Genomic DNA, 17,205 nt, shown 5'->3' with positions numbered 1-17,205 from the left:
ATTATGGAAAACGGTATGGCGATTCCTCAAGGATCTAGAACTAGATGTACCATATGACCCAGCCATCCCATTACTGGGTATATACCCAAAGGATTATAAATCATGCTGCTATAAAGACACATGCACACGTATGTTTATTGCGGCACTATTCACAATAGCAAAGACTTGGAATCAACCCAAATGCCCATCAGTGACAGACTGGATTAAGAAAATGTGGCACATATACACCATGGAATACTATGCAGCCATAAAAAAGGATGAGTTTGTGTCCTTTGTAGGGACATGGATGTAGCTGGAAACCATCATTCTTAGCAAACTATCACAAGAACAGAAAACCAAGCACCACATGTTCTCACTCATAGGTGGGAACTGAACAGTGAGACCACTTGGACTCGGGAAGGGGAACATCACACACCGGGGCCTATCATGGGGAGGGGGTAGGGGGGAGGGATTGCATTGGGAGTTATACCTGATGTAAATGACGAATTGATGGGTGCTGACGAGTTGATGGGTGCAGCACACCAACATGGCACAAGTATACATATGTAACAAACCTGCATGCTATGTACATGTACCCTAGAACTTAAAGTATAATTAAAAAAAAAAAAAAGAAAAGAAAAAAAGAAAAAACAAATAAAATCTACATACAATTATATGTTAAATAAATAAGACATTTCGGCTGAAAAGCTTAACATTTTATAAGAATATTAATACTTGGAATGGTTAAAACTCATCTAATCCTCCAGGGAAGAAGCAGAATGAAATGTGTAGGCTGGACAAAGAATATATTCAAAATGAAGCCTTTGAGAATCAGGCTGAGAGGCATAGTTTCTTGGATAATATTATCAAATGTGGGGAAAATCTAACCATATTTTTAAGAACAGTATCACTGCTCCTTTTAAAGAAGGAGATTTTAGAAGATTTCCTGCATTCTTATGGTATAATTTGGGATCTTTTCCCTTTTGATCAGAGTACATCTCCAGGTTAATAACTGAAGCACTTCCTAACTGTACTTATATAGTGACATTATGTGTTTTTACCATATCTTTTGCCAGTGTTTGAAGGAGAAATGAAAAACAAGCTGTAAACTATGTTGGAGACATGTTTGATGGACATGAAATTGATTATAAGTGTACAATATGTTTTAACTGGAGCTACCAATACCACAGATGTCTTTTAATGAGATTGAGGAATAAAATTGTCCTCCACAATTGTCTTGGAAAGTTCATACATGGATCTTGGAGTGAAAAGATTGAAAGATACTGATTTACAGGAATGGAGATAATAACATTTAACTGAAATAATTATATTTTCTTTTAAAATATATATTACTTTAAAAATCTATAGTTTTTTTTCTTTTTTACTATTCATTCAGGCGTTCAACAAATATTCATTGCAGATACACAACTATGTACCACACATTACATTACCTCCTAGACTTAGAAAATAGGAAAACAAAATCTCTGTCAATAAATGTTCAGTTTTTTTGATATCCAGTTTGGCAAATTAACTTTACCATATTCAGAAAAACTCTTGTCAAAATATGACACAGTTGAAAATATTATAAAAGCATAAATTGCAATGGAAAAATTATGTAATCTTAAAATTAAATATATCCTGATGAATGGGCAAGCCTTAAACTTAAGAGTTGTTACAAAAACTATTGAATCTAAGCAGGCAAAGGGATATGGAAAATTCCACCTAGAATGAAGTGGGCCTAGAAATTCAGTTCCATTGCTTCAAAGATGAGTTATTATAGGACAGCCTAAATATGGCGGAAAATTTCTGATCATGAAACCAAACTAACTTCTTTCTTTGTGACTAATACTCTATTTCTGGAAAATATGCATCTCAAAGCACCATGAAAGGCTGAAATTATGAAAGAGGAATTCAAAAGTTTGAAAGCTCAGCTGGTCTGAGGTGAGGAAAAGAATGTGAGGTTTGAAACACCAAAGTCAATTACTCTAAGCATGAACTCTGGGATATCAAAGCCCATACTCTAGAATGACCCCTTTCAGGTTTAGGATGTACTAAATATTACGGTTTATGATTGTTAAACTTAAATTTCATACCTGTTACTTTTTATTCACATCTTTTTCTACTATACAAAATCCGTTTGAATGAAAATACTTAGTTTGAAAAGACTTCATTATTTTTCACTAAGGAAATGAATTACAATTTACTACTAACACTTGATCCTACTTAATATTAGCATAAGTATACTTACAGGAACATGATATACATTTTACGAATAAAAGCAACGATGGGCAATAAACAGCATTTTCAAATATCACAGGTTTTTTGAACACTAAAACGTAATTATTTGTTGCTGGTATTTTGTTGAAATTTAAAAATATATATTTAATCACTTGTTTCCTCCTAAGGTTTTAAAATGTGATAAATATATAAATGATCACAGATAATTTTATTTTGAATTCTTAGCCTTGAGTTAGACAAATATTTTCAATTAACACACCAGGAGTCAAATATTTTGCCTAACTTAAGTCAGTGTCATTAAAGCTATCATCTCTGTTAGAAAAAGAAATTAAAGTTAGCACATCTACAAGGCAATGAAGCTTGCCAAGTCCCCGTGTCTGCAGGCAGGCTGCCCAAACAAACAAAAAGTAAATAAATAAAATAATTAATGTCACTTTTAGCTATTTGTGCTGAAGCACAGTATTACTCTTTGGTTGAATGGTGCTAGTGGAAGGAGTTTGAAAACAGGAAATGAAAGGGGAAAAAAGAGGCTCTTTCATGAATTACTGAATCTCTAGACACCAAACTGCCTTAACCTCTGAATTCTCTGCTTGGAAAAATGCTAATTTCACTTTACTCTTGAAAACTAAAAACTATGCTACACATTAATAGTATGAGATAACTTAAAATATAAAAGTTAGTTGTATATTTTTTAATAATTTTACGCTGTCACAAGTTTGTCTTGCCAGAGAATCTGAAGAAAATAGGCTCCTTATTCACAGTACCTCTAAAAGACGCTGTTTTTCAAAGAGATGAAAAATAGTCTCGTTTCATGTACAGATAAAAGGTCTCTATTAGCAGAAAACTACGTTTTTTTTTTTTTTGGTTTCTAATTTCCATGAAATTTCTTAAATTATTATTATGTTTTTAATTTCAAAGTCCTTAAATGGAAGAAAAAGTGCATTTTTTCAGTGAGTGGACTGTTTTTAATTTTTCCAGCCTACTTCAGTTGACTACAAGCCTGAAAGAAAACCAAAATCTATTTCACACTAAATGTACTGTAGGAAGGGAGTGGTGTTAGTGGTTAGAGTGTGGGTCTCGTAGCTCAATTTCTTCAGTTCTATTTTGGGCTTAATGCCTGGCAAATACTGTGGTTTTGTGATAGTTGCTTATATGGTCATATATGGGCTTGCCTATCTGAGGATTGGGTGTTGGGAGTTCTCTCCACTTCTAAGAAGTGGTGTTAAGTAGAGTCTTGCATTAAATTCCCTACACAACTAGAACGAAGATTGTATTTCAAACTCGTCACCTGACCTCACTTCTTGAGATACAATTCTTAAAGTATTTTATTTCCAGATGCGCACTCACAATGTTCTCTTGTACCTACTATATGCAATAATGACTAGATATTGAAATTATACACATCCTCCCATATTCAGACTGTACCTCATTGTATCCTAATTACTACATTTCATTTGGTTATGAGAAATAGAAATCTCTTCTGGCCAACTTAGACCACAAATACATTTGCTTGAAAGGGCTCATCAGTATTTCACAGAATCCCAGGACAAATTATTCAACCAAGCACTAGAAAACATGGGAATAAGGGTAGTTTCTAGTCCTTAGTAGAAAGAATTGACAAATTGTTCCACTGGGGTAATGTCAATAGTATGATTGTGCATCTATGATTCCACATGTCCTTTTCTCTCAATTTCATGCTATAAATTCCCAGATAAGTACTATGATAGGTCTGGAACTATGAAGAGTCTCATCTCTGGATTAATTACTTGAGGTGTTGGATTGAGATTATTTTCTTTAGCAGAATAACTGTCATAGTAGCCATGTATGGGTAACAGGAAAGATAATTCGCAAAAGTGAGTGTTGGAGACTAACCTGTTGGTCTCCATTATACTCACCTTTTATCTACCCATTCAACAAATCTACAGGCTTTTTATTACCTACCAGATACTATGATAAGGACTTAGAACAATGCCTGGTCTATTTGTACAAGAAGATAAATAAACTATACATTGTACGACTACTCCAAGACAAGTATGAAAAAATAATTATATGAGATGAAAAAGTATAAAAGGGGGAACAATTAACTCCCTAAGAAGAGCATGGAAATTATACTGGATACAAATTATTATCTTGGAAATTATACTGGATACAATTATATAGGTTGCAAGTGTGTTTCTATTTTTTTCTACTGGAAAGAATTACCTCAGGTTGCAAGTTATAAAAAACCAAACTAAACAAAAGAAGGTAGCTTTTTTTCTTAATTACACAGTAAGAATTCCAAAGGTATTTGGCTATTCACATTAGGTCTGCAGTTCTGTGAATGATGTCAAGATCTTTTCCTTATAATCACAAGATGGCTGAAGGAACTCGTTCTATAAAAGACCTAAATTTATTTTTGTTGTTGCTGTTGTTTTGTTTTATGTTTTGTGTTTTGTATTTTTTAATAAAGAAGGAAAAATCTGGCAATTGTTTATTTCTCATGTCCATGGATTAATTATAAATGTAAAGGAGATTTTAATAAGAAAAGGTGTGTATTTGGTTTCCTTGAGACCTTTAGAAGCCGTATCACTGATAACCCATACACCAAGGGACTACGGAAACCCTTCTAAAATCTTGCAGGACTTTTGACTGTCTATTCCTGTATCCTCTGCTCACTTTCCAAGTTGTATTCACATTAATGATATGCTAACAATACACTTTTCTTTGCAGAACTTCCTCTCCTTCATATTCTTTATATTGTGCTCTTATGAAGTCTATTTTATGATATAAGAACTCCCCTTCATCCTCAACCTTTTCATAGAATGTCCTCTTCTTTTTCCCTGACTGAAATTAGATTTCCACACCTTAAGACCAAAAGGTGAGGTTAACTTCCTATTTGTTTCTCAACCACTGCTTAGGGCTTATTAATTCTCCAACCTTACATAAAACTCATACACATTCGAGGCATTAGACTTTTTAGCGACTTGGTCTTCTATCTCTCCTCCTTGTTTTGCTGCTACACACCCTGACACCAAATATCTCACCATTAATTTAGGGTTTCTCTCTCCACTTTACTCTCTGCCTTCATCTTAGCAGGATTGTAAAATCCAAATAAATAGTCAATCTAAAACACTGCTCTCAGTTTTCTGTTTTTCTCTTCTTTGGTAGTATAATAACTATCATAATTAATATAATGTATAGTGTTATGTAATAATATATAGCATGTATTATGTTATTTTAATGAAGTATAAATATATTAGCCTTGGCACAGTGGCTCACGACTGTAATCACACCACTTTGAGAGGCAGAGGCAGGAGGAAACTTAAGCCCAGGAGTTCAAGAACAACCTGAACAATATGGCAAGACCCTGTCTGTACAAAAACTAAAAAAATTAGCTGAGTAAGGTGGCATGTTCCTATAGTCCAACCTGCTTAAGAGGCTGAGGCAGGAGTACAACTGGAGCCCAGGAGGTCAAGACTACAGTGGGCCATGCTTGTGCCACTGCAGTCCAACCTGGACAACCAAGTGAGACCTTGCCTCAAAATAAATTTTCAAAAATATTATAGTAATACTAAACTCATAAATTTGTCATGAATAGAAAAAATATATAATAAATATATCCAGTACTGCACATGTTACATAGGCAAAAATAAATCGTTACTTTTTTTTAAAATCCCTAGAGACTAACTTCATGGCTAGATCCTTGATTTTCTCAAGTTCAAACTGCTCACTTTTTGAAATGTTAACTTTAAACATCTCAACTACGAGCTTCTGTTTTTTGTTTCTTCCTTATTCTTCCTATAATTTACTTTACTTCACACCAACCTTGATTCCTTAGATCTTTCTATTTTGTCTCCATTAATCCTTTCTTGTTCAATGCAATACTCCCTTTCCTAGCATAAATTTCGTGGTTCTTTATATGAACCACCTTCTCACCACTATTCTCAATACTATCACTCAATTAGCTTTTATTATAACATTCTAGAAAAGATCCAACCACAGATTAATACAAGAGTCTAGCCTCTTCCATGTGTGTAACAACTTTAATTCTGAAATTACTAAAGCTCCCCAGCTTTCTTCTGAATTGTGTTCCCTGATATCTTAGTCTATTACTTTCCTTTTTATCCTTTTGTGTATCTATATTTAAGATGGGTTTCTCGTAGACAACATATAGTTGGACATTTTTTTTTTAATTTATCCAAAAATCTCTGTCTTCTAACTGGTAAAAGTCATTGACATTCAAAATGGTGATTAATGCAGGTGGAATAATATGTGTCATATATGCTATAGTTTTCTTTGCTACCCTTCATTGTTTCTATTTTTTTCACTCATTTTCTGCCTTTTGTGATTTTAATTGAGCATTTTATAACATTCCATTATCTCTTCAGTCATAGCATGTCAATTAAACTCTATTTTTTAGTTTTTAAAGTGAAAAACAAAGAATAAAAAATGTTGCCCTGGAGTTTACAATAGACATTTGCAACTAAAGTTAGTCCTCTTTCAAAAAACACCATACTGTTTCATATGTACTGCACGTACAAATATTCCCAATTCCTCCTTCTCATCCTTTGTGTCATTGCTGTCATTTGTATACATTGACATTGTATAATCATTGAAAACACTGTTGCTATTAACATTATTATTGTGAACACTGTTATCTATTAAATCAATTAAGAATTTTAAAAAGCTTTCATTTTGCCTTCACTTATTCCTTCTCTAATTCTCTTCCTCTCTATGTAGAAATATTTCTTCCCTGTATTATTATTCTTATCTCTGAAGAACTTTTTAAAATTTTCCTGCAAGATAAGTCTACTCACAACAAATTCCCTCAATGTTTGTCTCAGAAAGTTTTTATTTCTCCTTAACCTTTGAAGGATAATTTCAGAATACAGAATTCTAGGCAGATTCTTTGTTGTTTGTTTTTATCCCTCAACATTTTATGTATTTTGCTCTCTTCTCTTCTTACTTACATGATTAGCAGAAGTCAGATGTTATTCTCATTGTTGACCCCCTATACATAATGCTTTGTTTCCTCTTGCTTCTTTCAAGGCTTTTTATTTACTTTAGATTTTCTGTGGTTTGTATATGATATGCCTAGGTGTTGTCTGGTTGTTGTTGTTTCTGTTTTGGTTGTTTTGTTTTTATCCTGCTCAGTGTTCTCTGAACTTCCTCAACCTGCAGCTTGGTATCTAACATTAATTTGGGGAAATTCTCAGTTATTATTGTTTCCAATTACTAATTTTAGAAATTTTACATTGTGAGATACAGGATTTCCATATGTATTTCTTCTTGAGATATGATTTGTGACACAGTAATTTTGAAACAGTTTAATCATTTGGGGTTGTGCTTAAAATGTATTAAGCAATATGATACTAGCATTAGTGTGGGGCAAATTATTCCCTCACAACTGTAGTGACCAAGTGTCCAGGTTTGTCTGTGACTGTCCTGTTTTTAGCATTAAACATCTAATATCCCTGAAACTCTTCCACTCACAATACAATAGTTGATCACTGTACTACTTCCAAGATAAGGCACTCTTGGATGCTCTATCCAGTGTTCCATGGATCTACATTTCCCTAGTAGGAACAGGCACTTTCTCTCTAAATATCTGTCATATCCAGTACTGTCCTGTAAACTCTAATGTCATGTTTTCTGTGGGCTCTCAGCTTTCTCTCCTCAACTTCATGGATCTTTCTCATTCTACCTGGCTTTACACTTTCATGGTATTACTCAGAAAAACTCTCCCAGCAATTATAAGAAACAATAATAACTCATATTACATTTGTTTTTTCACTTCTCAGGGATCACTATCCTTTCTTGCCTGATGTCTTGTATCTTAAAACTTTTGCCTCATGGAATTTTTAAGTTTTTATTTATTTCAGGCAGTAGAGTAGATTGAATCATTGTTACACTATCTATATCGGAAGCAGACATCACTCTATTGTTTTTTAAAACAATCTTAAAAGACTTGTTCACATTGACTTGCACCATCAAACATAGTACAATTATATCTTCAACAATAATTTCAAATGTAAATATTCGTATTTGCACTAATTCCATCAATTGCCTTTTATAAACTCTTCAAAATATCATTTGATGATGCCATTCAGGCAGCATCAGGACTAAGGTGAAGCAAGACAATCACCCAGAGTGCAAAATGTAATGTGGCGTTCATTCTCCAGGTCATTTAATTGCACAACCTTGAGGGTTAATACCTTTTTAAGACTGGGTCTGCGAGAAACAGATTCTCTCATCATTTCTTAATATATAAATGAAAGTCAAGTGCTTATTCATTGGAAGTCCTGAAAGACTTATGGAGCCACATTCAGATTCCATATAGTGTTGTGTTATTAAAGTGCAAATTGGTTATATATTTCTTTTTCCAAAATCGTGACCAGGAAAAGTGGAGAAATGTGTTTTATTTACTTTCCACAAGTCTGAATTAAGATACTTTTTGTCCAGAGTCTGAAGATTGTTGATTCTTGTTGTCATTATTGTTTTTGGTACTGGATATTTATTTAAGCATATGATCAGAGAATGAGGAGAGTAGATTTAATAGTTGGTATAGGCAGGCTTATCTCCTACTTTATTCAAAGTGTAGGGATGCTTGGTGTGATATAACTTGAAATGAACTGTACATTTTCTATACACTGAGTATGGTAGATAATGGTATTTGTAATTTAGACTACTATCTAGTACAATAAACAGCTCTGAGTTTTGGGTAAGAGCCTCTAAAAGAAGCTACTTCTGGGAGAAATCCCCTATATTGGAAGTCTTGATTTTTTTTCCTATTCTTTCAAAGGCTTCAGAGATAACTTGTGAAATGTCAAAACTCAAAAACTTGTACTATACAGAATTAGAGAGGACCTTACAAATATTTTGAAGCAAGAGCCATATAATTAGTGTCACTTTCATGAGATTAGAATTGGTGTGTCAACAAGGAATATTAATACTTGTTAGCAATCAAATCATTTCTACTCTGAGCTATATATTCAAGTGAGCACTGGGCACTTTCAAATGTTCAAAAGACTACTGATGTCTTCATGGGGCTTAAAGTCTGTTAGAGAAAACATATCTCTTAAAAATATGACATAATAGTAAATGCTACACAAGATATGTAGCTATTATGACAGCTACAGCTAAAAATGGAAACATTTCCACTTGCCAGGGTAAGTGTCCCTAGGAAGTGATACTCGAATGAATGAAATTCAGAGTATGAATTACCCATGCAAAAAGAATAAGGAAGAAAATTTCAGAAAGGGAGATAAACACATAGTTGGAGGGAGAAAAAAGTAGAAAGGACTGAAAGAAGACTGGTATATACTGACTGGGAGGGAATGAGAAGACACAAGAGCAATAAAACTTTGGAGATAACTTAGTGATAAATTATGTGAAAGCCTCTTGGTCAAGTTATGATACCAGCAATGAGAAGCCAATAAAATATTTTAGACATAATATAAATTATCATACTTAAATTTCAAAATATTTGCCTTGGATATGGTATGGAGAACAGTTTGGAGGTGCGCCAGAGTGGTGTTTGGAGACCACTTAAGGAGCAATTGAAGTATCCATTGCAGCGATAATGTGAGCCTAAAGATAAAGGGTGGTAAAAATGAAACAAATGAATAGATTCAAAAGATGCTTTGAAGGCAAAATTGACAGTTTTAACTGTAAGTTAGCAGAACTGTTGATAGAAGATTCACACATAAAATTTAAAATCTGTGCAGTAAATCTTTGTGGGAATATGTATTTACCAGAATATCTTAATTTCAGTACTTCATGGAGAATGAAAGATTTTAGATATATAACCTGGGACCAATATGGAGTGTAGTCCAGACAGAATTCACATGTAATTTGAGAGATATATCAAAAAATACATGGAAAGAGGTAGAGGTAGATAAAAAGGTGAGGTAAGGAGATTTGGGAATATTGGGGTTTTTTTTATTTTTTTAAATTTTTTTTAATGACATAAAAAGCAGGAAATTTAAATTTAAAAGATTCAGAATCAATTTCTTACTGTTATCACATTCTGACTCCAAGATTTGGACAGACGACCTAATACCCTGATCTTAACTCAGAGATACTGGGGGAAGAGACTCAGAACAAGAGAATGTAATTAGAAATAAATTTAACCCAGAAGATGAAAGATCTGTACTCTCAAACAATAAGATATTGATTAAAGAAATTGAAGAAGATACAAATAAACAGAATGATAGCTTGTGTTCATTACTAATATTGTAATATAATTAATATTGTAAAAATGACCATTCCACTCAAAGAGAACTATAGACTCCATGCAATCCTTATCAAAATTCCAATGGCATTCCTTAGAGAAATAGGAAAAAAATACCAAAATTTGTATTGAATCATGAAAGATTCAAAGTAACCAAAGCAATCTTGAGAAAGAACAAAGCTGGAGTAATCACACTTTCTAATTTCAAAGTGCATTACAAAGCTACAGTAATCAAACCAGTCTAGTACTTGCATAAAAACAGACATAGACAGTCTCATTGCAATAGAATGAACAACTCAGAAATAAACTCATGCATATATGGTGAACTAATATTTGATAAGAGTGCCAACAATACAGACAATGGGGATATGATAATCTCTTTAATAAATGGTGTTGGGAAATTGGATATCCTCATTAAAAAATAAAATAAAATTAGATGGCTATTGTACACCACTCATAAAAATTAACTTGAAATAGATTACACTTAAATGCAAGCTCTGAAACTGTAAAAGCAGAGAAAAAGAACATAACATAAAAGCTTTTTGATAATGCTCTTTGCAATGACTTTTTGGATACAACATCAAAAGCACAAGAAACAAAAGCAAAAATAGGTAAGTGGGACTACATCAAACTAAAGCTTCTGCACAGCAAAGAAACAATCAACAAAATGAAAAGGAAATAAATTGTATCTTACTCTTATAGAGTAAAATAAAATGTCTGTGATATGGTTTGACTTTGTGTCCCCACCTAAAGTTCATCTCAAATTGTAATCTTTCCTCAACACCTCAGTTACAATTCTAGATGAGATTTGGATGGTGACACAAAGTCAAATCATATCACAGATACTTTGAGACGTGAGAGGTGATTGGATCATGGGGGCTGTTTCCCCTATGCAGTTCTTATGATGGTGAGTGAGTTATCATGAGATATGATGGCTTTCTAAGTGTTTGTCAGGTTCCTCCTTCACTCATAACTTCTCCTTTCTGATGCCTTGTAAAGAAGGTGCCTGCTTCCCTTTCACCTTCCAACATGATTGTAAATTTCCTGAAGCCTCCTCAGCCATGTAGAACTCTGAGTCCATTAAACCTCTTTCATTTATAAATTACCTAATCTCAGGTATTTCTTCACAGCAGTGTGAGAACAGACTAATACAATCTGCAAGCCACATGTCCAATACAGATTTAATATCCAGAATACGTAAGAAACTCATACAACTCAATAGCAAAAATCAATCAAACAAACAAATAACAGAAACAAGTAATTCAACTAAAAGTGGAGAAAGCACTTGAATAGACATTTCTCCAAAGAAAATATACAAATGACCAACAGGTACATGAAAAAGATACTCAACTAATCACCAGGAAATGCTATTCAAACCCAGAATGAATTATTACTTCACACCTGTTAGGATGACTGCTATCAAAAAGATAAGATATAACAAATTTGACAAAGACATAGAGTAAAGGGAACCTTTGTATACTGTGAAGAAGGTCGTGATGCAAACTGATACAGTTGTTATGGAAAATAGTATGGAAATTCCTCAAAAATTTAAAAATAGAACTACCATATAACCCAGCAATCTCATTCTGGATATATATCTGAAGGAAACAATATCAATAGTTTGAAGAGATATGTGCACTCCCATGTTCATTGCAGCATTACTCACAATAGTCAAGATATGGAAACTATTTAAGTGTGCACTGACAGATGAATAAAGAAATTGTGATGTGCATATATATGTGTGTATGTATGTGTGTGTATATATATGTGTGTGGGTGTGCATATACAGGTCAATTAAATATTTTAATATTATAATTATTACCCTTTAAAATTTTTAGGAAAAAATACATTTGTGTCACAAGGTCTCCACAGTAAAAGAAACAAATTTTTTTGTTGTTATTGTTTTATTTTTGTTTTTATCTCTAGAAAAGAAAGAACAAGTAAAGATAAAATAATTAAATACTATAGAGCCATTTGTGTTAGGTTTGTAGTTACAAACATACCTTGGAACTTGAAAGGGTAGAAAAATGCTTGTATTGTCTCAGAACATAGACCTCATGCTTGTAGAAACTTTGTATTATTCTGCGCATTCTTTTTTGTTTTCTTTTTTTTTTTTTGAGACGGACTTTCACTCTTGTTGCCTAAGCTAGAGTGCAATGGCACGATCTCGGCTCACCACAACCTCCACTCCCAGGTTCAAGCGATTCTCCTGCCTCAGCTTCCCGAGTAGCTGGGATTACAAGCATGCACTATCATGCCTGACTAATTTTGTATTTTTTGTAGAGATGGGGTTTCTCCATGTTGGTCAGGTTGGTCTGGAACTCTGGACCTCAGGTGATCCACCTGCCTCGGCCTCCCAAAGTGATGGGATTACAGGCGTGAGCCACCGCACCCGGCTAATCTGTGCATTCTACTGAAAATGTATTTAAACTACAGTGAAGGAACAAAATAGACATACGCCTACAAAGATAAAAAGAAAGACAGTAGATATAACAAACAATTCATATCAATAAAATTCTAGAAGCCAGAAAATGGTTGGAAAGTGGTACTTTCATTTAGAAGATGGTAAAAAAAATAAAATCTAAGTGTTCAGAGAGCAAGCCAACAAGTAAGACCTTCACGTCAAAGAATCCACTAAGTCCTAGTACACAGAGACACCAGGTACCTCTGGAGAATAAACATGAATAAATTTTGAAGTTTATAAGAAATATTTAGATCCTCTAAACCTTTCCTCTGTTTGAAAAAAAAGACACATTTTCTGGCCACCTCTGGCAAAAGAATATGGAAAGACTGAACAAGACAAACTGTGTTTAGGGATAAAAGAGAATGGGCATGAAACACAGTTCTTAAGAAAAATAGTGGAAAATAGTAAATGTTAATATAAAAGTCCCTTCTACCTCTGGATTCTCAACATTCCTAATTGCATTGCTTTGTGCCAAACGAGGCACAAGAAAATGAAGATCTTCTGTCTACTGTTATTGCTATAAGCAATAAAATGTCCTTTTTTCTTGGATCCTCTAGTCTTGTGTTTTCTGCCAACATTCATGAAAATGAGGCATGTTAATGTGTTAGCTTGCAATTAGAGTAAAATATCAGCCCCTTCATAATTCTTAATGATCACATATTTACAAATCAGAAAACAAGCTCACAAGGTTAGATGACGTGTTCAAGGTCACATAACTAACAGAGCATAAGGTCAGATATGAACCTGCCTATATGACTCCAAGTTCACCAACAGATACGTTACTTGAGTTAACTATTTGATAAGGGAGACATATTGGTAAAAAGGATTTAGTGATGGGGTGGTAAAAAGGATTTAGGAAGGTATCTGTGTAATACATTCACATAGGCTATATTAGGCTTTCATTGGCATGGTTATTAAGAATTATCTGTAAATACTTTGGAAGAAGAAGTTTACCTTCCCTTAAAGCAAACAAAACTCTAAGGATGGTCTTCTTTAAAATTTGCAATGGACCCTGGAACTGTAAACTTTTCCGGGGTGTTATTATAATACATTCCTTCTTTTGAAAGATTTCTGGATGACATTAATTATAACAATGAGGTATTAAAGTAATGTGATGTCCAGGAACTCTACTCTTTATAACTCTCACCATCAAAACAAGAGTGGCAAGTGTTTAGTCCAACAGAAATAAAAATCAAACTGGAAAAACCACAAAGTGATTTCAAACACATGAAGCTGCTACTACTGCTGAATAATGGTCAGCCCTGACCAACATCTCTCTTTTCTATTTCTTCTGATTGCCTTCCAACTACAGGAACCACAGGAATTAACTCTAGGCAAACAAAGCCCTGGACGTGTGATAGTAATCTCTGCCACAAAATACATGAGCTAGTCTGGAAACCCTCAACTTCAGAAGAGGACTTTCAATTTTGTTAATGCATTGCAAACTTTTTCTGAGATGCCTGCGCTAAGTAGAACTCAATGAAGTTGTTTGGTGGATAGCAATAAAAAGAGATATATAAGAGTTCCTGGAAAATCCAGAAAAACACTTTCTTCCCAATAATCTTCCTTTTCATTATTTTAAGCTCCTAATTCAGTGCTTAAAAAAGGATGTTCCACTATTTAAAAAAAGTTAATGTTAAAAATTCGAATTTGTCTTCATACCCAAAGTTTCCCTAATGTCTTTGGACTTCTCAAGGGAGTCCAACAGCCTCAGGAGGCTGGGAGGAGCAGAGTAACATACTCTTATGCTGATTTCTCCTCAACAATGGTCTCAGCTCCCACATCTGTTTCTCTAGACATTTAGGTATCAAGATACGTTATTAGTGACAGACTCAATATTCAAATCCAATACACCTTAACCTCCAAATTGCAATATTTCTATTTCTTATTGTCAAATTAAATAAGTAGCAATTGGGCTGAGACTGTCTCTGTGCTTTGAGTTCCCATAGGGAAAATAAACCAACAATAAAAGCTCTGTAACTAACTTAGTATATAAACACATCAAAACCTAATTTAGGAGATTTTATATACATACATATATATATATATAAAAAATATATATGCACTAGGTTTTCAATCACAGACAGGTAAGCTTCATCCAATCATAGACAGAAAACTGATCAGATCTTAACCAAATAAGGTAAATGCCTCATCACACCACACCCAAATAAGGTAAATACCTCATCACACCACACCCAAATAAGGCAAATGCCTAGCTGTAGCCAGTCAGGTGATTGCTCTACTCTGCCAGGTGTCTGGCTTGTAAAAGTTCTCTGCTCATGTTTCTGGGCAGAGCTCACTAAACTTCTTCTGGTTCTGAGTGCTGCCAGATTCATGAATTGTTCTTTGCTAAAATAAACTGTGTTAAATTTAATTTGTCTAAGGTTTTTAACATTATGCTGGCTTCCCACTGGAAAATACCTCAATGGGAGATAGAGACAAGGATCCACTAAAATGGCAATAAGCAGTACCAAAATCCAAATTTGCCTTATTTTGGAATTTTCTATAGTGACTTCATATAGCCCTCAAAACTCAAAAGAATAACAAAAAGTAAACAGAAATCACAGATTATTCAGGAGAAAATTAAGGCCATATCAAAAACTTCAACATGGTATTTTTAGTTAAAGTCTTCTCCAATTATTTTTTTTCTTACAGGAAAAGCACCATGGAAGTGAATGTAAGAATTATGCCTATCCATATCTGTAAGCATGTAAGCATCAAAGTATTTGATGCTGAAGTTTAGTGTCCAGAAAAGTGTTGGTCATCTAGCAAATTACTGTTTGATAAAAGTTAAATATGTGAATAAATGAATGAATGATTAAACTAATTTTTATTTCTGTCTTCAAGTTCAACTTCAGTAAATTCTATGTCTAAACTCATTCATACCACAGTTTCTGAACTAACCCAGATCATATCTGGAAGTATATTAGAAGCTTCATCTTCATTAGTAGGTAGAGTCTAAGTTAATCTTGAGGCCTTTTCTAGGTGCTCCACAAACCTGTGATTTGCTTTTAAGCTCTCCTGAACCAACTAAGCAGCACATTTCTACTTTAGTCTCCATTGCATAAATCAGGTTTTTATGAATAAGTTCCTTCTAAGATCAGAGATCTACCTTAATGAGTGAAGTTTTGATCTTCATTCTAACTCCATCTTCTTTCCACAGAGGCTGTAGTCATACTCTGTTCCAGCAACTGATTGGTTTGTTATCTTGCTAGAGATATCAGCTACCACACCTTACTCATCATATAAAACCTGTTAGATATTATACAGTGGTTTATATTACTTAATGTATTTAAAGTTTTCCCTAGATTATACATTCTTCAAAAGCAATGATTTTCTTGTTTTGTTTAATCGATTTGTTGAATACTATGCTAGGGCTATAATGTATATTCAATAAATGCTTGTTCATCAACTAAACATTTTTTGTTCTAGCAATTTGTATCTGATATGCAGTATGATAGAACATTAATTTTTCTGTTCAGTAATAATTCAGATTAATCATAATTATTTTGAAATTATTATTTTATTTTATTCTACTGACACATAATAGTTGCACATATTTTCAGGGCAAAGGTGATAATTTAATACATTCATGTATTAGTAAAGATTAAATCAGTGTAATTGTGATATCTATAGCCTTAAATGTTCGTCTTTTCTTTACATTAGAAAACTTCAAGTTATTCTCTTCTAGCTAGTTGAAATTAGTATTTCCAATTTTAAGCTATGTTTTTCAAAAGCTATTATAATTTTATTTAGTCCTATATCTACTGCTCATAATATTATTTTCTGAGCATTCCCATCAACAACATTCATTTTAAACTTTCAACAGGCAATTTTAGTTTACATTAAGTACTCTTAATAAAGTTTTGAATAAAGCAATCAGTATTATAAATGTGCTCAGCAAAAAAGAATAAAGAATATAATTTTAGAAGTACTTATCTGAATGAATAAATTTTAGATAGCTATCATTTAAAAGACAAAATCAACAAATACTTATTAAACATCTTTGTCTTGTATATTGTTAGATCCTGGGAAGGAGATAAATAAGTTAAAGGAAATTATTTCTGCCTCTGTGGCGCTAAGGAACCATGTGAGTAACATATATATCTAAGTTTAAAATAACAATTATCTGTACTCCAATTAGAGGTTCAGATAGACAAGAGATCAATGTAGGCTAAAGGGTATAAAAAAGCCTCCTCTGGACATTAGATTTAACCCTAAGCCTTTTGAGGTGAATATAAATAGAGTGGAGGAAATTAACCACATGGAGAAAGAACACTAGCACATATATAAGGAATGGAAAGATATTTTC

Source organism: Chlorocebus sabaeus, chromosome 20, assembly GCF_047675955.1.
Source record: "Chlorocebus sabaeus isolate Y175 chromosome 20, mChlSab1.0.hap1, whole genome shotgun sequence".
Classification (NCBI taxonomy): domain Eukaryota; kingdom Metazoa; phylum Chordata; class Mammalia; order Primates; family Cercopithecidae; genus Chlorocebus; species Chlorocebus sabaeus.
Note: the sequence above shows the minus strand (reverse complement) of the source record.